Source organism: Macaca mulatta, chromosome 12 (genome assembly GCF_049350105.2).
Source record: "Macaca mulatta isolate MMU2019108-1 chromosome 12, T2T-MMU8v2.0, whole genome shotgun sequence".
Taxonomy (NCBI): domain Eukaryota; kingdom Metazoa; phylum Chordata; class Mammalia; order Primates; family Cercopithecidae; genus Macaca; species Macaca mulatta.
Window position 1 is genome coordinate 71598808 of NC_133417.1, and position 21942 is coordinate 71620749.

The 21942-nt window shown below is 35.5% G+C and overlaps 1 long non-coding RNA gene across 1 annotated transcript in view; it reads left to right on the forward strand.

The window, feature by feature from the left end:
- Positions 1-1964: 1964 nt before the first annotated feature.
- The window catches only part of LOC144333393 (uncharacterized), an 83230-nt gene continuing 63252 nt past the window's right edge, over positions 1965-21942 (forward strand). The window contains exon 1 of the long non-coding RNA XR_013402015.1: positions 1965-2045. This is a non-coding gene — a long non-coding RNA (uncharacterized LOC144333393). The remainder of the gene's footprint in view (positions 2046-21942) is intronic.

Genomic DNA, 21942 nt, shown 5'->3' on the forward strand with positions numbered 1-21942 from the left:
AGGCCAATAACTCTTTAGATTTGCCCTTTTGAGGCTATTTTCTAGATCTAGTAAGCATGCTTCATTCTTTTTAATTTTTTCTTTTGTCTCCTCTGTGTATTTTTAAATAGACTGTCTTCAAGCTCACTAATTCTTTCTTCTGCTTAATCAATTCTGCTCTTAAAAGACTCTGATGCATTCTTCAATATGTCCATTTAATTTTTCAGTTCGAGAATTTCTGCTTGTTTTTAATTATTTCAATTTCTTTGTAAAATTTATTTGATAAGATTCTGAATTCCTTGTCTTTGTTATCTTAAATTTCTTTGAGTTTCAGCTATTTTAAATTCTGTTTGAAAGGTCACATAGCTCTGTCTCTCCGGGACCAGTAACTGGTGCCTTATTTAGTTCGTTTGATGAGTTCATGTTTTCTTGGATGGTCTTGATGCTGAGGATGTCTATTGGTGTCTGGGCATTGAAGATATAGGTGTTTATTGTAGTTTTTGCAGTCTGAGCTTGTTTGTACTTGTCCTTCTTGGAAAGGTTTTCCTGCTATTCAAAAGAACTTGGGTGTTGCGATGGAAGCTTTGTGTCACTGCAGCTTTATCTGTATTAGGGGGCACCCCAAGCCCACTAACAATGTGGTTCTTGTGGACTCATAAAAATACCTTTTTGGTGGTCTTGGATAAAACCTGCAAGAATTCTCTGGAGAACCAGGAAGAGACTCCTCTCTTTCCTTATTTTGTTCCAAACAAAATCTCTCTCTCTGTGCTGAGATGCCTGGAGCTGAGGGAGAGGTAACCTAAGCACCCCTGTGGCCACCATCACTGGAACTATGCCAGGTCAGACATGAAGCCATTACAGTACTGTGTCTCACCCAAGGTCTGCTCTTTCTATTACCTGGCTACTACCTGTGTTTGCTCAAGGACCTAGGATGGTACAATTGCAGGTCACAAAGCCAGCCAGGCATGTATCCTTCCGTTAAGGGCAGCAAGTTTCCCTAGGCCCCAGGTAGATCCACAGACATTGTCTGAGAGTCAGAGTCTGGAGTCAGAAATCTTGGAAGTCTACCTGGTACTCTATCCTACTGCAGCTGCGATGGCACCCAAACCACAAGACAAAGTCCTTCCCGCTCTTCCCTCCCCTTTGTGTCTCTCCGTGTTTATCACCACCACAGGCCCATAGAGTACTGCCAGCCTATCACTGACATTTACTTCAGGCCCTGAGGGCTTTTTAGTCAGCTTGTCATGAACGCTGCCAAGCCTGGGACTCACCCTTCAGAGCAATGTGCTTCCTTCTGGCTGTCCAAGAACCAAGGGCTGGAATTGGGGACCCTAAGAGTCCATTTGGTGGTCTGCTCCACTGTGGCCTCATTGGTACCTAATCAGCAAAACAAAGTCCTATTTACTCTTTCCTCTGCTTTTCTCGAGCAGAAGTCTCTCCTCATGTCTACCCTAGCTCTGAATGTGCTGTGTCACACCTGAAGCCAGCATGTCTCAGCGTCTCACCCAGAGTCCCACAGCATGTACTGCCTGGTTCTGTTGCTGATTTTGCAGAGTCCAAGGGCTCTTTACTCAGTAGATGAAGAATCCTGCCCAGACTGTATTTTTCCCTATAATTCAGTGAGTTCCCTTCTGGCCCAGGGTCTAGAAATATAATCTCAGATCTAGGGCCTCACACCTCTGCCCAGTACCCTATCCTACTGTGGATAAGCTGGCATACAGACTGCAAGACAAAGTCCTCTTTATTCTTCTTATTCTTCTTTCTTCTCCTCAAGTGAAAAGAAGAGTTCTTTTGGAGCTGCAAGCTGCACTGACTGGGGTTGGGGGAGGTGTGTCGCAAGCAGTCCCTTAGCTGTGCTGGCTGGTTTCTTACTGGGTCACATGCCTCCCAAGTCCACTGGCTCCAAGCCCAGAACAGCAATAGGTCTTGCCAAGGAATTGCAGTCCTTGTGGTCTAGATGGCCTTTTAAGTTTATTTAGGACCTCATAGCACATTAGCCTTTGCTGGTGAGGCATGAGAAGACTCAAGTTCTGACCACTGGGATGGGCAATTCCCCACTGGCTCATGTAAGTTCTCCCTTGAAGGGTATGGGCTGAGTTCTTCCCAGTGTTGCTTTCTGCTGTGACAGGGCAACACTGAGTTCGAATGCAAAGTCCCAGAATTGCTGGGCTCTCCCTTCCCCAAGCACACAGAGTCTGCCTCCACATGTAGCTACTATTGGGGGATGAGGGAAGAGTTGTGTCAGTAAGTCAAAACTGTCTTTCCTGTTCCCCTCAGTGCCTCTTTTAGTAATAGGAAGTTAAACCAGGTATTGTAAATCACCTGATTTTTGGCTCTTATGAAGGTGCTTTTCTGTGCAGATAGCTGTTAAGTTTGAAGTTTAAGGAAGACAGTCAGTGGAAGCTTCCATTCAGTAGCTCCACCTCTCTCCAGAAAAATGCTCTATTTAAGTAATTTAAGCAGAAGATCAGGAGCATGGTGAAAATTTTGCTTTTACAAAAGTCACTCAAAAAGATGTATAGAGCAGTGGTTCTCTAATTTTACTGTGTGTTAGAATCTCCTGTAGATCTTCTTGAAACCAGGTTGCAAGACACCCTCTCCCCCAAAGCTTCTGGTTCTAAGTCTGAGGCAGAGCCTGATAATTTGCATTTCTAACAAGTTCCCCAGTGATACTGATACTGCTGGTCTGAGGATCATGCTTTAAAAAATCACGGATATAGAGGATAAGTATACCAAGGGAAAAAAACCAGTCAAAGTAACAAGACCAATTAACTAGTGTGAAAGCAATAAAATCCATGAACAAGGTGAAAACAAAAGCAGTAACAACAAAATTAGATTCAGTTGATTTATGTTGTTAGTAAAAAGACAATTTAAAACATCTATGGTAGATATATATTCCTAATTGATTATTGGGATCCCCCTTTTTTCTCCCTTTTATTTTTCTTAGTTCCCTTTGTTATTCTCTAGCCTATCATCATGTAAAATGAAGAACCTAGGTAGAGGTCCAGGAGAAAATGAAGTTCAAATATACAAGAGAAATGGAAGAGACTACTAAATAATTATTGTGGTTCAGTTTTAATGCTTCTGTATTTTATGGTGCCACTGTTTTTACATTTTTTGGAGTGGGGGGGCATCATAAATTTAGGTGTTGAACGCCTCTGACATCTTAATCTGGCTTTGAGTAAATGATTTGAGAAAAGAAAAAAAAATCAAATAATTTGGGAGTAGATAAAGCATGTCTGCCAGGTAATAGAACATGAAAAGGGCAAGAATGAAAGCTGAAACACCAAAAGAATTTTTAGCTAAGATGATTTATCACTAGTAAGTATGGATCAGAATGGAATTTAGGCATTTATGCCACATATTCTCATAGCACCTTGTTGACATTGTTTTATAGAACTTTTGTCTGATCTGTATATCTTGTATTCAAAATAAAATGCCCACCATGAGGTGGTGATAAAATCTTAGATAATCGTGAAAATGCAGTTGGTGTGATTGAAATAGCAATTTATCATTGATACTAAAAATATAGAACTGTATTTTTCATTTTATAAAACAGAATTATATATAAAACTAAACATTGAATGAAAAGGTTCAATGTCCTCGTAGGATCTAGCTAAACATAAAATATTTAGAGGCATGTATCTTAAAGAGCATTGCAATAGCAAAACCTGAAATACAAATGTGTGTATCTTTATACCACTTATTCTGTTGCCCAAAGTTGTCATTAAAATAATTTTGTTTACCTCTTCTCTGTACATTCTAAGTGAATAAAATGATTGAAAGTATTTTGTGCAAGTACAATCTGCATTGTCTTATTGAAGGATGGCCTTTTCAAAACATCACAGCTTGAGTGTGTGGCATATTGTAATGTACTCATAATTAGCTTGCTAGTGTAACAAAAACAATAGAATATACCTAAGAGCTGAATATGGAGTTTTGTCAAGATTTTGTACCTACATCAGATGTCTTAACTTCTGGGAATGTGCTGCTTGTCTTACAGATTTATAATGCAATCTTCTATTTTTAGTTCTTGAATAATGTGAAAAGCCATCAAGTTACTTTAAAAAGAGTTTTGCCTTTTCTTTTTACAGCAGCTGCTGTAATCGTTGTCATGAATGTACAAGAATATAGCTGAAAAGACTACTTCATGATCAAGAATAACTAAATCAAAAAGGTGTTATTGGGGAAATTAAATAAGAAAATGAAAAAAAATCTTTTTGAAAGTCAATGAAATCTATCTTTTCAACATTTATTCTGGAATGTATATACTATACTATGTGGTGAAATATTGATTTTTATCTTGGCATTTTCTCTTTTCTCAGCTATTATGATTTTACTAAAAATATATATGAGAACAATAAAAAGCCTGTAGCTGATGAGCTGAAATTGTAAGGCACTGAGAAAACAACAACCACATTTCTTCTTGAAACAGATAGCATAGCAGTGAACAAACACATTCCCTTATTTGCTGGATTCTGGATAATAGTACACCACAGATGGCCTGGCGCGGTGGCTCACGCCTGTAATCCCAGCACTTTGGGAGGCTGAGGCAGGCGGATCACAAGGTCAGGAGATTGAGACCATCTTGGCCAACATAGTGAAACTCCATCTCTACTAAAAATACAAAAATTAGCTGGGTATGGTTGTGGGAGCCTGTAATCCCCGCTATTCAGGAGGCTGAGGCAGGAGAATGGCTTGAACCCGGAAGGCAGAGGTTGCAGTGAGCTGAGATCGTGCCACTGCACTCTAACCTGGTGACAGAGCAAGACTCTGTCTCAAAAAACAAAACAAAAAAAGGACACCACAGACTTATTTTGATGAAAACAGATGTGGAAGGACTTGGCCCATTTCTCAAGGTCTCTCAATGAAGAGATTAGTTTTAGTTACCTTGAATCATTATGAAAGAAAGAGACAAAAATATAGAGTGGTTTCCAGATACAGAATCGTGATCAAACAATGAAACAAATGGGTAAACTACCTCTTGTGTGTCTTTTTTTTTTAACAATTATAACCACAATTTAGGTGGAGTGCACCCTTAAACTGTGCCATAGAATTTGTCTTATCTGTTAGAAGCATAGTCATCCGTTTAGTTTTTACCTTGTACGAGATCATGTTCAGTAACATTCACTTTCCACAAAATGTTTCAGGGAAGAATTTTACCATTGATACTATCAATTACGTCTAAAATAACAATCATAAGAAAATGAAGGTGTACTTTGTAAAGAATAACTTCAATGTACTTTAGAACAGAAAATCCGTGGATTAGAAAAAAGCATTAACATGGTACATTAAATATATCTATGTGACCATCAGCATCAAAATAGAAAAAAATGACATTTCTGGGTAAATTTGACACAATATGTGGCACACAGTTTATATTTAGTCAAATCTCCTGAAGGTAAAAAATAGCCAAAATCTTGAATGACATTTTCTGCAGTTAGTTGTACTCATGTGTTTTGAGATGAGAGAACGGATTTTAGATCTCATTTTATAAAATTGTATGTACATATTAAGATATATTTAAGGGCATTTAATGTAATACTTTCTGTTATTTTGGGAGAATGGAGGAATAGGATAATACAGAATTTCTGTTTCCTATATGCAATCATGTTATAAAATTAGTGATCAGAGTCAAAAATATTGAGCATTGCACATATCCTCAGAGTTTATATCATCTCCTCATTTTACATATGAGATGGCAAAACTGTGTTTTAATCCTGGGTACATATCTCATTCATGATAATAAGATTTATAATAGGCCACCTTTTATTGAGTATTATGTTTTGTTTGCTTTATACTTTCTGACTTTTTTACAGATGAGTCATTTGGAAGGAACAAGGAAATTCAGTAACCTGCACATGTTTATACAACCATTTCATGTCTGGGCTGGACTGTTTGACCCTGGGCCCATGTGACAAATGTCAGTTTATTCCATCATACCTTGGCTCTTCTCGTGGTGATGTCTTTATACAGAAAGCAGAAAGATGATCAGACATTTTCCATGTTTACATAGATGTGCTGTCTAAAGAAGAATTTGAAAGTAAGAGAAACTGTGAGGTTGGCAAATTTTTACTTTATAGTTCTGATCTCTACCTTCTATGGCCATTTCAAACCATATTTTCTGCAATTTTTTTCTCCTGTAGTCATCCTGGTCCCATATGGAGGCTCTGGTGACCCAGGCTCCTTGACTTCATGGTGTCATCATGGTGAAATCTCTTGGCAATAACATTTAAGGCTTCCCTTTTATGGCTCCAAAAGAATGACTTCCTTCTTTAATTTCACCTTTTCTATGACAAGAGACTGTGGGGATGGCACTCCAGTTTCTCCAAAGCGATAGTTGACAAATTAATCTTCACACAAAGGCTCATATCTGTTACAGCTTTCCACAGGTATATTTATTCAACAGAGAAATGAGTTATTTTAAAAATGGGGTAATCTTTTGATGACAGGCTCCATGAGACCATTGCAAGTATTTAAGGGAAAGATTTGCGAGGAGGGGACATATTTATCAGAAACCTCCGATCTCAGTCCATTAGCAAGGAAAGCTGATTTTGTTGTAGGTATTTACTTGTTTGTTTGGTGTTTTGTTCCTAAACTGGTCTTGAGATCATTTTCATAAGACTGTTTATAAATTCCAGCCCTACTCTGAATGAGAATCCAAGGGATGTGGTTGTAGATTCAATGCATTTCACTGGCTTATTCTTAGTTCCTAAATGTCTGACCTATAACCAAGTGTCCCTCTCACAGGAAACTTGTTTATACTGGAAGACGCCCTTGTGATTCTTATTTGATCTGTGTTCAGTTTATTCCTACCGTAACAGCCCCTCTCTAGGACAGCCCTTGACTGGAAAGGAAGTGAGGTGTCAGTCAGGTGAGACACAGAGGAGACAACTCAACAAAACACATGAAATAACAGAAGCAGTTTATTTCTTACAGATTCCATAGAGAAGAGGGCAGCACCCTTCACAGAGCCAATGGGAAGGGGGAGCTCTTCAGCACATGCACACTTAACCAATGGATGTAGGGTAAGAGAGAGGTGGTGGGGGTACTCTGTGAGCCTGGGTCTTTACTGGGGTCCAGAGTATTGCCTAGGTGAGTTTCTTGTGGGGGTTTCTAATTCGTGAGTTTAGAGCAAGCTCCTATGAGTTCTGTGGAGTCACACTGTGACTGAGAAATGGTTACTGTAGCATATCTGGGCAGTCCATGTATGAGATGGGGATAAGTGTGACAAATTCAAGTAGCTCGTATCTAGTTACGACATAAGGAGGCGGTCACCAGGAGGTGGTTGTATAAGACAAATGTCTGTACCAACCACATTGAAAATCTGGGAGGAGGTAAAGAACTGGAAACCTTGTCAAGAGCAACTGATCACTGCTTCTGGGATAGAAAAGGTAAACCTATATTGAAAATGGGTGTCAAGGCAACATACAATTATGAGAATTTACTACAAAAGCTATTGTTTATTTTTAATATTAATGGCAAATCAATCTTATATACAATATTGTTTCCAAAGCAAATGATGATCAAAAGCAAAGTGTCTTAAGATAACAAGCAGCAGGTTAAAGTTGTTTAAATATGCATTTGATATTGTAGTATATTGAAATATATAATAAGATCTTTTACTTGTAGCTGTATCTGTCAAATAGGTCAAAAGTAGAACAGCAAAAGAACACCATTTCCATTACCATCAATTGAGAAAGATAAGATGTGATTGGAAGGAAATAGGGCTGTATTTTAATTTTAAGGAAGTAGCCCTGTGGAATAAGGATGAAAATTCTTTCTCTTTTGTTTTTATAGTTGACATTTTTAATTGCATAGTCTCATATATTGATTTGTTTAACAACCTACAATTTATTACACATAATTAATAATCTGGAGATAAAAATACTGTCATTACAAACCAGGTGACTGAAATTAGGCTGTCATGGTTAATGTCTACATTGAAGAAAAGACATAAACATAATTTTGGAGAAACATAATTCTCCAAAATATAAATTCTGGAGTAGTCTGCAAGAAACTGATTCTCAGTTACAGGTGCTCTATCCAAGAAAATTTAAAGCAGACTCTCTGGTCATGGACCTCAACACGAATTTTTTTTTTTTTTTTAATGTTTCCAAGTTGATCGTAATGGGATGTCATGGTTGTCAAACTGGTCTAGAATTTTTTTAGATAGGATATGTAGAAGGATTGACTGAGAGCTGGAACTTACTGCTTGGTAACTATTTTCAGATATTTTCCTAGTCCTTGACATATGGGAGGATTGTGTGTTGAATTGAATCAAGGCTAATTGACACTTCAGTCAACAAAATAGGAATAGAGACATTCAAGATCATGATTTTACCTTATTCCTTTTCCCTGCTTGAGTGAATCCTGAAGCATTGTGTGAAAAAAGAGGTGCCATAAGAATGCCTAGAATTCCAAATTAACTCACAAAATGTTAACCATCTATTCACTTTCGCATGCCTGAAAAATAAACCTTCATAATGTTCAACCTCTGAGATTTAGGTGTCTTTCTTTTTTTGCTAATGCGACATTAACAGTCTATCCTGACATGGCTCCAGGTGTCCTTAACTCTCTTCCTCCAAATTTTTTCTTTTCTGCAATTATAAGACACTGGCTTTCTTATCTCCAAGAGCAATCTGTCAGTTTTTACACTGTAAGTTCCATGAGAGAAAGGAGATTTTCTTTTTACTTTTTTGTTATGTTTCTTTGTTTCAGTTAAATAACCCAAATATTGGGGCAGAAGTGGATCTCACTAAATATTTTTGAATGAATGAATCTTTTTTGCCTCTCCTTTCATATCCTCATGAATTGATCTCTTTCATTAGCATTTGAAATTGATATACTTCTTCTTTGACCCAAGCTGTTATGCCATTTCTTTCTTCCATTTATAGCTAGATGCAGATGTCAGGTCTTTATCTTTCACTATTTTTACAACCCATTAAAAACTGGCTCCCATCCTCTATCACTGTATTAAACTTTAAAGTGCGTATCAGTAATGACTTCCCTATCTCTAAAAACCATGGGCACATTGTTCAGTCGTGTCTTTTTTGGTCTTTACCAGCAGCAATCACTACTAACAGTCACCCTTGAAACATTCTCTAGATTTGACTGCCAGGGTACTAGCCTAGTTATCATCCTCATCCTCTGGAGGCAATCGTCTTCTTCATTTCCAGATTTCTTCTCTACCAGTCATTAAATGTCAGAATTCCTCAAGATTCACCTCCCAGCTTTCTTCTCTTTCCAGGTTGTATTCTCTCAATAGGAAATTCTCCTATAGCAATTGCTTCAAAATTCATTTTTCCAGCCTATATCTCTCCATGGAGCTCCATATTTATGTACTCAGTGATTTGCCCAATGTTTATTGAACTTTAGCTATGTGACAAATACTATCATAAGCACTGGAGATTCATAAAAATAAGACTGTTTTTATGGTGTCTAGAGTATTGTGGAAGAAACTGAAGCTTGTTTCAGCTGTGAATATTACATTCATGATATGATTACTAGTGTTATCCTTCCTTCATTGGATATAAGTGCCTCAAAAACAGATATTTGATTTAGAAACTCAGTGAATATTTGTTGAGTGAATGAATAACTGAATGAGTGAGTGTACAAACAGCTCATACTCCTATTTTATGTTAGAGACTAATTTTGTTTGGTTTTTGTGCCTCATCTATTGCATCCTTTATTTGCTATTCAATTATACAGATACATAAACTAAGAATACAAATAATTTTAAGTCCTACCCCAGTTCTAGAGTAATATATTCAAAGTATAAACCAAATAATATTCAGATATAAAAAACATAAAGGCCAGCATTAATATTAAAAGTAAAAATTGTAGAGGGTCTTTTGATCCTTTTATTTGAGAATTCCAATGGGCTTTATGAATATTTTTAGTTGTCTCATTTCTGTAAGTGAAAACACTTATGTGGAAGTGACTACAAGAGGATTGAGGCTGAAATTTATGTGTTCCAACTGCACACAGCATAGCATGCCTCTAATGTATGTGAAATATCCTCTAAATGTTACTTCTACTTAGATACGAAAGACAAGAGTACTGGTTTTCAGAAGACTGGCATTTTCATGTTAAAATTGTGTTGCTGCCCCACACGTCCCGGTGAAGAGATGACCAAACAGGCTTTGTGTGAGCAATAGCTTTTTAATCACCTGGGTGCAGGCTGACTGAGTCCGAAAAAGGAATCAGCAAAGGGAGACAGGGGTGGGGCAGTTTTATAGGATTTGGGTAGGTAGTGGAAAATTAGTCAGAGGGGGTTGTTCTCTGGCAGGCAGTGGCGGGGGTCACAAGTTGCTCGGTGGGGGAGCTTCCTAGACTCATTGTCCAGGAGAAGAAATTTCACAAGGCAATGTCATCAGTTATGGCAGGAACTGGCCACTTTCATTTCTTTTGTGGTTCTTCAGTTGCCTCAGGCCATCTGTATATATACATGCAGGCTTGGGCTCAGGGGCCTGACAGTTGCAACTAATTAAAAGAATATGTGTCAGACTATGTTCCATTTTTGTGAACACAAAGACAGTACCACTACATGTGCTGTGTAGGTTTTGCACCTCAAAGAGCCATTTGGCCAAGAGGGCAAGTATGTGTTGAAATGTTCATTGAATATATGGGAAGGTGTCTGATTTCCAAAGTCTCACTAAATTTTAAGAGCTCCTCCTAAAGAGGAGATTTATCTTAGTCTCTGACCCTACAATTGACTTAAATGTCCCTGAAAGCCCTAATTATGTATCCAGCATATCTAGGGTTCCCCAAGGTATAGGAAAGCCAGTAATGAGAACTGCTGTATATGAGTACAGCTATTGTAACACACCATAGTCTAAATGATACCCATGAGTAGATTTTAAGGGCTCATGAAATTCCAAGAGAAAGCTGAGGCCTCCCTGGTGCCTGAAAATGTGAACAGACATTATGGCCACAACGGGCCCTCTACCTGAGGATTCTTGACACACAGTCTGGGAAGTTTTTATGTCACCTGTGGTTTCTATGAATAAACATTTTTTATAAAGGGATTTAATAGTAAAATTTTTTGTTTTGGAGTGCTGTTAAAATAGTTATTTCAGACTCGATATGTAAACCTAGATTTACATGTACATCACATTGGCAATCTGGCTTATCTTGTCCTTAGAGTCTTCAGTCAGAGTTTGTATGTAACTTAAGAAAGGTGGAAATCAGTAAAGAAAACATTTTAACAACTCTAGTCAAAGAAATTGTTCTTAAAATTATTTAGCCTTGTACCAAAAACAAGAGATTGTCTGAAAATCAGTATCATTTACTCCTTATGAACTGGCATTTACCTTTTGAAGAACAGCTCAATTACATGAGGAAAAAATGTATTCTCTACAGAAAAAAATAAGGATAGTAATCAACTCAGAAGGCTGATTTTAAAGAATTTCAACAATTCAACATAATGATTCTCGAATGGTAACATTTGCCAATGATGATTATTATATATATTTTTTCTTATTTGGAAAGTAGTAGCACTTTTCTAAAAATTAAACCTTCCTATACAATTGTAAAACCACACACTCACATTCAATATGTTATACCATATACTACTTTGTCCATAAGCCTTTCACTAAAAAGTTTCTATTTACTTTTTGAAAGATGAAAAATTTTTAATATCTTCACAATGTTGCGCAACCATCACCACAATCAATTTAAAAACATTTTCATCACTTCTAAAAGAAAGTCCATAGCCATTACCAGTCATTTCTTATTTCACTACAAATCCCACCCTGAGGCAATGGCTAATCTATTTTCTGTCTCTGTAATTTTGTATATTCTGGACATTTCATATTAATGGATTCGTGCAATATGGTCTTTTGTGATTGGTTTCTTTCCCTTAGTGTAACGTTTTCACGATTTAGCTATGTTGTAGTATGTATCAGTGCTTTATTTCTATTAATTGCCAAATAATATTCCACTGTATGGATATAACATATTTTATAGTTGATCAACATTTCAGTTGTTTGCACTTTTGGACTATTATGAATAATACTGCTATAAACTTTAGGGTACTCGTTTCTGTGTGGGTATATGTTTTTTTTTTCTTGGGTATATACTTAGGACTAGAACAGCAGGGTAATATAGTAACTCTATATTCAACATACTCAGGCACTGCCAGATAGTTTTCCAAAGCATTTTACTATTTCACATTTCCACGAGCAGTGTATGAAGATTCCAATTTCTCCATATCTTCATGAACACTAGTTTTTATGTCTTTTTGTTATAACCATACTAGTAGTGTGCATTTTATAGTTACACATTTTATAGTTATTTTTACATGCATTTTATACATACAAAATAACTATACATTTTACAGTGGTTTTTAAATTTTATTTTATTTTATTTTTTATTTTTTGAGACTGAGTCTTGCTCTGTCGCCCAGGCTGGAGTGCAGTGGCGTCATCGCGGCTCACTGCAAGCTCCGCCTCCCAGGTTCACGCCATTCTCCTGCCTCAGCCTCCCCGAGTAGCTGGGATTACAGGCGCCCGCCCCCACAGCCCGCTAATTTTTTGTGTATTTTAGTAGAGACGGTGTTTCACCAAGTTAGCCAGGATGGTCTCGATCTCCCGACCTGGTGATCCACCAGCCTCGGCCTCCCAAAGTGCTGGGATTACAAGTGTGAGTCACCGCACCTGGCCGTATTTTATAGTTTTTTTTTTTTTTTTTTAAAGTGTGGCTAATTATTTTAGCTATTATAACTATAATTGTTTTATTTTCAGATTGTTCATTGGTAGTGTAGAGCAATATGATTTTTCTATATTCATCTTGCATTATGCTACTTCTCTGAACTCTGTTAGTTCTCATAGTGTTTTTAGTGGATTACTTGAGATTTTCTATATTCAAAACCATATGATCTGTAGTTAGTTTTCTTTCTTCTCAATATGGATTTATTTTATTTTATTGCCTAATTGCTCTGACTAGAACCTGCAGTAATATGTTGAATAAAATTGGCAAGAGCAGATATCCTTGTTTTTCCTGATGTTAGGGAGTAAGCATTCAATCTTATGCCATTAACTATGCTTTCAACTGTTTAGCGTTTTAAAAATCCATAGCTGCCCTATAAGGTTGAATAAGTTCCAGTCTATTTCCAGCTGGTTGAGAGTTTCTGTTATGAGAGTGTGTTCCTGTTGATTAAGTGTTTTTATTATGAAGGTTAGTTTTATCATGAAGGTTGAAGTGTTTTGTTAAATGCTTTTTCTGCATGTATTGAAATGATTATGCATTTTTAATCTTTTGTTCTATTGATAAGGTATGTTAATCGATTTTAGATATTCAATATTGTATTTCTGGGATAAATCCTATTTCTTCATAATGTATAATCCTTTTTATGTTGTTAGTTTTAATTTGCTAGTATTTCCTTGAGAATTTTGAGTGTATATTTGTAAAATATATTGATCTGTAATTTTCTTGTGATTGTTTTATCTGACTTTGATATGAGAGCTATACTGGCCTCACAGAATAAGCTGGGAAGTGTTTGCTCCTCACCTATGTTTTGGAAGTATTTGTGAAGACTTGATAAAAATTTTTCTTTAAATGTTTGACATAATTTGCCAGTGAACCCATCTGGGTCTGAGCTTGTGTTTGGGAAGTTTCAAAATTATGGATTTAAACTCTTTAGATATTATAGGTCAATTCAGATTTTTAAATTCCTTCTTGCTTCAGTTTGTCTTTCAATTTCTTCATTTCATCTATGTTAACTAAATTTTCAAAGAATTGTGTACCATTTTTCATTTAATTTTTTTGTATTTTTGTATGGTCAGTAATTATGCCTTCTCTTTCATTCCTCACTTTAGTAATCTGAATCTTCCTTTTTTCCCCCTTTGGTCAACTTAGTTAAGATTTGTAAATTTCTAAAAAAAAAAAAAAAAATTCTTTTCAAAGAGCAAACTTTGGTTTTCTTGATTTTCTTCATTGCTTTTCTAATCTCCTCTTCATCAGTTTTTGCTCTAATCTTTCTTTCCTTGCTTTGGTCTGAATTCGCTCACCTTTTCTTATTGTCATAAGGTAGAAACTTAGGATATTGTTTTGGGGCTCTTCTTTGTTTATAGTGTTGGAATTCATAGCTATAAATTTCTCACCACTGTTTTAGCTGCATTCTATGGTGTATGGTGTCTTCATTTTAATTCACCTCATATGTCTTCTAATTTGCCTTATAATTGGATAACTAGGTGTATTTTTTCTTTTTTTTGCTTATTATTGAATTTTCCCAAGCCTTTTTGTTATTGAATTTTAGTTTCACTTCATTCTTGTCAGGGCACTTACTTTGTTTGATTTCAATCCTTTTAAATTTAGTGAGGGTTGTCTTATGGCCTAACATGTAAATCTATGCTGGAGAATGTCCCATGTGCCCTTGAGAAAAATATGCACTGTGTTATGGGTATCTGGAATATTCTGTTGCTATCTCTTCAGCCTAACGGATTGGTAGTGTTCAGGTTTTCTCTTTCCTTATTGACCTTCTGCTTAGCTGTTGTAGGCATTATGGAAAGTGAACTATTGAAGTCTCTCCATTATTTTGAATTGTTTGTTTCTCCTTTTAGTTTTAAGTTTCTGTTTCATGTATTTGGGAGCTCTGTTGTTAGGTGCATATGTTTTAAAAATTGTTATATTTTCCTAATGGATTGTCCTTTTAAAAATTGTAAAATATTCTCTTTACCTTCAGTAAGGTTTTCTTGTTTAAAATCTATTTTTGCCTGACTTTTTGGTATATTAGCCCCTCCAGATTTCTTATGGTTGTTATGGAGTATCATTTTCCAGCCATTTACTTTCAATCTATTCGTATCTTTGAATCTAAAGTGTGTCACCTATAAACAACAGTAGTTGAGTAATGTTTTTATTTTGATTATAGTGTTCATTCCCTTCACATGTACCATAAATACTGATAAAGTTGGTATTAAATCTGTCATTTTACTGTCATTTTATGTGTCATGTCATTTTCATGTGTCTATTCCTCTTTTACTGTCTTTTAAATTAATTGAATATTTTCTAGTGTAACATTTAAATAGCTTCTAATGACTTTTTTACTCTTTTCTGAATTTTTTAGTAGCTACTCTAGAGCTTATTTATCTTAACTTATAAGAATGTATATCACATTTATACTAACAGTTTTAGTGAAACAGAAATGTTCCTTCTACACAGCTCTATTTTATCTTCTCCCTTGTTTTTCTATTAACATGTAACATACATCTATGTATGTTGCTAATGTAATGATATGTTGTTATAATTATTATTCTGTATAATTTTATGTCTATTAGGAATGCTGGGTATGATTTGATGATTTTATCCTACTTGGAGTTTGTTGAAGTTCTTAGATATTTAGATTAATGTTTTTCATCAAATTTGGGCCTTTTTCAGTCATTTTTCTAGTATTTCCCCTTTCTAACTCGACTTTCCTTCTGGTACTCTCATTATGCATATGTTGGTGTTCTTAATGGTATCCCACATTTTTCTGAAGCTTTTTATATTTTTCTTCATTCTTTTTCTCTCTGTCCTTAAAATTGCACAATATCTATTGATTTAACTTCCCTGATTCCGTCATCTGCCAGTTCAAATATATTGCCGAGTTTCTCTAGTGAACTTCCCCTTTGGGTTGCTGTACTTTTCGATTTTAGCTTTTATATTTTTCTATCATATATATATATCTACTGATATTCTCTATTTGGTGTAACATTGTCTTCATATCTCCCTTTACTTTTTAAAGTCGGATTTTCTTGTATTTCTTTGAACAGAGTTATGATGACCACTTCGGAGTTTTTGTCAGTTAGCTATGACATCTAGGCCCTCTCCCAGTTTCTATTGCCAGCTTTTTTCACTGTGCATGAAGAAATACCTTCCTGTTTCTTTACATATGTCCTAGTTTTTTTCCTGAAAACTGGATATTGTATTAATATATTTGAACGCCTTGAGCTACTGAGAGTCCCTCTTTTATCTCTGGGATTCATTATGTTGTCATTTACCTCTTTATTTTAAAATTTGGTATATTCATTTCCTATTGTTCTATAATGGATTACTACAAATATGTTGAATAAAACAAACTTGTGGTCTATTTGGAGGTCAGTAGTCCAAAATGGTTTTCAGTGGGATACAATCAAGGAGACATTTTATGTCACGCAAGGTAGGTTACCTTCTTTCTGGAGGATTCAAGAATCAATTTCCTTGACTTTTCCTGATTCTATATTTGGCTTACCTTTTTTTTTTTTTTTTTGGCTTATGGCCCCCTTCCATTTTCATTTAATAGATAGTCAAGTCTTTCCTGTGTTGCATCACGCTGACACTGAATTTACTGTCTCCCTCTTTGATTTTATAAGGATCGTTGTAATTACACTGGGCCTATCTAAATAATCCAGGAGACTCTCCCATTTCAAAGTTAACTAATCAGCAACTTTAACTTATTGCAGGAACTGGTCAGCAACCCTTAATGCAACGGGGCTCTCTTTGCTCCCAGGCAGATCGTCAGGTCAAGAAATAATAGACACACACAAGATAGTGAAAACTGGGTCCGGGGGGTCACCGCCTTCTGGTCATGCGGTGCCAGCAGTGCATTGGATATGCCAGCATTTATTATTAAGTTTAGTGAGGGGGAGGGGGTAGGTTAGTGAGCGATTTAGGGTCATTTGATTATGAGGTGAGATGGTCACATGGAGATAAAGTAATTATTTAACATGACATCTGTATGCAGGAATACAGTATACAGAGATAATTGGCAATATAGTGTGTGCATCAGTAATTTCTAACAGAGCCTTAAAACAGGAAGAGCAGTAACAGTTGCAGCAAAGCAACTGTTGGCTCATTCTGACAGTCCAACCTGGCATTGTCTTTACACAATCCTGCATGCAATTTTGTATTTACAATAATGAGAAGCATTTCATCTTTTATTCTGTAGCAATAGTATCAGGGGATCTCCCTACATTAACTCTATATTTAAAAATAAACTGCTTTTGAAATTTAGCATAACATATTAAATTTCTGGCAATTAGGATGTGGACATCTTTAGAGGGACCCTTATTCTGCCTACCATACTTGACTATAGTTTTTGGTGAAGTATATTCTCACACAGTGTGAAGTCTCTGATGTCATTCCCCAGAGGCAGCAGCTTTAGGCATGTGCACAATTACTCCGGATGATTTTATTTTGCATATTGAAAAACAGTAGTACACATATATCAAGAAACCTGTCAAATGTCATATAGTATTTATCAGGAGAGTTTAGGCCAAAAACTAATTAGTTTAAACCTCTGTTAAGTGCAAATTTTTCTTCATCAATCTGCATTCAAATTACTTCCAAATGAGCACTATAATGATTGTGGATATAGATTCATCTTTCTACATAAAGAGAATAGTGTTTGTAACATTAATCTGCATATGTGGGCACATGTACTCATCAGGCAATGGTCTATGACAGCTAAATCTATTCACCTTCCAAATCATAACATTTATCTTTCTAAAGAAAACTTTTTCACTGTGTTGGGCACTATTGGCAGACAAGTTAATTTAGAAGCAATTTACAAAAAGCTGAAAAGTTAAACTTACAGCTGTTTGCTTTGAACACGATGTGTTCTGAATATATTCCAAGAACTATGATGTCATCACAAATTTACTGAGGTAATAAATGTAGATATTATAAGGGCTATCAGAATATGACTAGTTCCCTTGAAAATAAGAGAAAAGAGATCAAGTTACAAGACACTGATTACATTGAGGGTGCTGATTTGTCGTGACCAGAAACCCAAATGTTGAACAGTTATTAAGTAGCTGTTTTTTGTAATTTATTGGATATATAGGCATCTTTATCAATTTTCATATCCTTTTTATATGAAATCTGTGAATTTTTGCACTATTGAATTGTAAAAATTGGAATTTTGCCTGAGATATGAAATACCAAGTTGTATTTTCTTGGTTAGTCTTAAAAGCAATATATTCTAAATATTTGTTAATTTTATAAAAATAAACTTTTAAATAGTTTTTGTTCAGTACTAAGAAACAGATAACTTTTCAAGTACTGCCCTACTTATTAGGGACTAGCTTTATAGCAATCGAATGTGTTCATAAATTAAAAAACAGAACACACATATCTAGATCAAGTAGTATAAAAAGATTAAGTGAATAAATCAAGAGTATCAATAATAAGATCTGATCTATGAAGTGAAAGAAAGTATAAGATAGTTCCAAAGGAGGATAAATCTATTTAGAGATAGAATTATAAATGAGATGAAGAGACCAAAAGGAAAGGTGAAACGGTCAAATTGTTCAAGATGAAAGATGATACAAAGAGTAATAGCCCAATAGTCACATAAATTTATAAGAGAGCATAGAGAAGACCACTATTGTAGAAGTCTTAGCTTGATTGAAATCTCTTGAATACATTAAACACAAAAGCTGTTCATTAACAATATTAGTGCCTACCTAGTTCTTGCAGTTGATATTTTCATAACTAAAAGAGCGATTGAAATAGTAAAGGGTTATCATTGTTTTGATTTTCATTACAAGGGTCAAACATTTTCAAGTAGAGCCTGAGGACTGAAATGCTAATGGTTTTGCTAGATGTCTAGAACTTTTGTAAGATGTGTAGGATGTCACCTTTCTTCAGATTTGCTGCCTCTTAACTTGAAAATATCTATCAAAATAATAACTTCAATGAAGAATATTGAGGGGAAAGACAAAATGTGCTTAGTTATTACAACTCCAAAGCTTGCTTTCTTCTGGGGATACTGAGTGTAAGAAAAGAAAATTCCTATATTTAGTATATTTGGTTTAAATGATTTGTGGGGAGTAGGGAAAGTTATGTAACATCTGTCTTATCTTATGCATGATTTCTATCATTTATGTTACAAAGTCAGAGATAGTCAAAATAATGGGTAAACATGGCTGTCTGGCATAAAGATAAAGGTCAATAAAATACCCCCATGGTTTAAATTCCATGCAGAAACCCAAGAAGGCTTTCACTTAATTTGGCGTATTTCTTTCAATTTGCACTAAGCTGCATATCTCTCAAAGATGAGCAGCCTTTTTGTATCAACTGAATGATAGGAAAGTTGCCTCATTCAGTACAAGCTTTAAAAAGGAGCTGTTTTCTACTGAATGCTATCTTTGTAGATTATTTTTGTTGTTAAACCCTTAATTTGTAACTGCTAACAGCTATTTTGCCATCAACATTTTTACAGGAAGCATCATTAACGAGTAGTTGTGCATAATGTATCAGTCTACTGAAAACACACCAATGGGCCAAACTATTGAAGGAATCCTACTAGCTGACTAAAGTTATTGCTACGGTCTGAATGAATGTGTGTGTCCCCCTCGACCACACACCAAATTAAGATGTTGGAAACTAATACCCAGTGTGATATGATTAAGAGGTTTGGCCTTAGGAAGGTGATTAAATTGTAAAAGCTCCAGTCTCATGAATGGATTAATGTATGCTGTGGTTTGAATGTGTCCCCTCCAAAATTCATGTTGAAACTTAATTCCCATTGTAATGATATTAAGAAGTGGGGCCTTTAGGAGGTAGGTGGGCCATGGGGTCTTTGCTCTCATGAATGAATTAGTGCCTTATAAAAGGGATGGAGTGGGAAAGTTTGCTTTGTTAAAGCAGGACACTATGGACCAAGACAGTGCCCTTATGAAAGAGGCTCAAGGGAGCTGCTCAGCCCCTTCCTCCCTTCTGCCACATAAGGATGCCACAAAAAGGTACCATCTTTGAGGCAGAGTCCTCATCAAACACCAGATTTGTGTCTTGATCTAGACTTCCCAGCCTCAGGACTGTTAGTAATAAATTTCCGTAATTTATAAATTGCCCAGTTTAAAGTGTTGTTGTTGTTGTGGTTGTTGTAGCAGCCCAAACAAACAAAGGTAGTTATCACTTAGCTATGGGGAATATTATCATTCATCCAGGATCTAAGTAAATATATCAGATTAGGACACCACCACTCTCACTTCATGAACTAGTTATGCTGATAAGGGTAACTGGTTTAACAGTTAAGACAAAATTATCGTCAGACACAGCTATTTTGTCTCACATTATGACTAACACTGACACATTTTATCGAATCTTTAATATCATATGTAGAAGATACCTTAGAGATCATCTAGTCAAATTGGTGTGCTATTTGCTATAGGTCCTACTTTTTAGAAATTAGTTAACTGAATTTGTCAATAAATTAGTTTTATTAAAGTAAAGCTAATTCAAGATTAATTTGGTAACATAATTCTTACTCATGGCAGAGACTTGTTTGAATGATAGAGGATAGAAACTTATATTTAACATGGGAGAAACTGGCTGGTAGTTCGTAAGAAAGTAAATACCACCAAAGGCAGTGGGAAAACATTTAAGACCTATAATCCAAAAACAACAGGATTTCCAGATAGACGATCCATTTGGAATGGTATAAATGAAATGCCTCACACTATATGAAAACATGTGAAAAAAAGAAACAAATGGATTAAAGAAGTCAATAAAAAATAGAACTATGAAATAATTATAAGGAGAGGCTAATACTTATTATCTTACATAGACTTCTACATTCTGGATTACTTTCTAATAATAAGCATATATCAGATTTAACTAAAAATGCAAATAATTTAAAAATAAAATTGTGTGAAAAATCATTGCTGGTGTCTTCATAAACAGCAGCATCTTACTTTCCTAGTGGGAATATTCAAATATCTATGACAAGTAGATTGTATTTGCATTATTCATTCGTTAGTCTTATTTATAAATGTAGAATTTAAACCTTACCAAGAAACATAATTTCAAGTAATTTATATTTAAACCTCCATTTTATGAACCTACTTAAAACAAACTTAGTGTATAATACAAATGTCAAGGATATAGCCATTCAGATCAGGACATTCCCAGGATACCAGTTAGAAGCATTTTCACACAATGCAAGAGCAAAAGCTCTTGTTCATAGGGTGCTGTAATTACAAGATGACTTGCAACACAAAAGAACACTAGATTAATTCTTTTAGAAGAGCGAGCCTGTGGCTCAGCATATGAATGACACTTCTATTTCCCTTAGATAACCTTTTAAATATAAATATCAAGCAGCATTAATATAAATGCTGCTGTTCTTTAAACATCGTTTTATAATAGTCGTGGTTATAAATGTGGAATCTTGAGGTGTACATAAGATTAAACTCTGCAACATTGGATGTATCAGAATCTGATAATTATAGAAATGTAATCCTTCAGAGTTCAGAAAAGAAGTAAATATATTTCCTCCAGTTTTTTGTTAATGGGAAAGATCTAACAGGTATAAAAATTATAAAGGAGCTTGGAGAAAAGTTGGATGAGATATGACAGTTTGGAAGAGTATTAATCTTTATCTAGAATAACTAACTGAAATTGTTTGGTCTTTGACCAACATCTCCACATTCTCCCCACTCCCCCCAGCACCTGGAGACAACCATATTACTCTCAGTTTATGTTAGGGTGACTTTAAATCCACATGAGTGAGATCATGCAATACTTGTCTTTCTGTGCCTGGCTTATTTCTCCTATCATAATGTCCTCCAGGCTTATCCATGTTGTTGGAAATGACAAGATTTTCTCTTTGTAAAGCTGAAGAATATTACGTTGTGTATATCTACCACATTAAAAAAACTACTCATCCATTGAAGAACATTTAAATTGATTACAAATCTTACCTATTGTGAATAATGCAGCAATGAACATGGGAGTACCCTTATCTCTCCAACATACTGATTTCATTTACTTTGGATACATGCCCAGTAGTGGGATTGCTGAATCATGTAGTAGTTCTGTCTTTATTTTGGGGGGGAAGCTCTGTACTGTTTTTCATAATGGCTGTACTAATTTACGTTTCCACTAGCAGTGTACAAGGGTTCTCTATTCTCTACGTCCTCACCAACATTTGCCTTTTGTCTTTCTGATAATAGTTATTCTAACAATTGTGATGTGGTATCTCATTGTGGTTTTACTTTG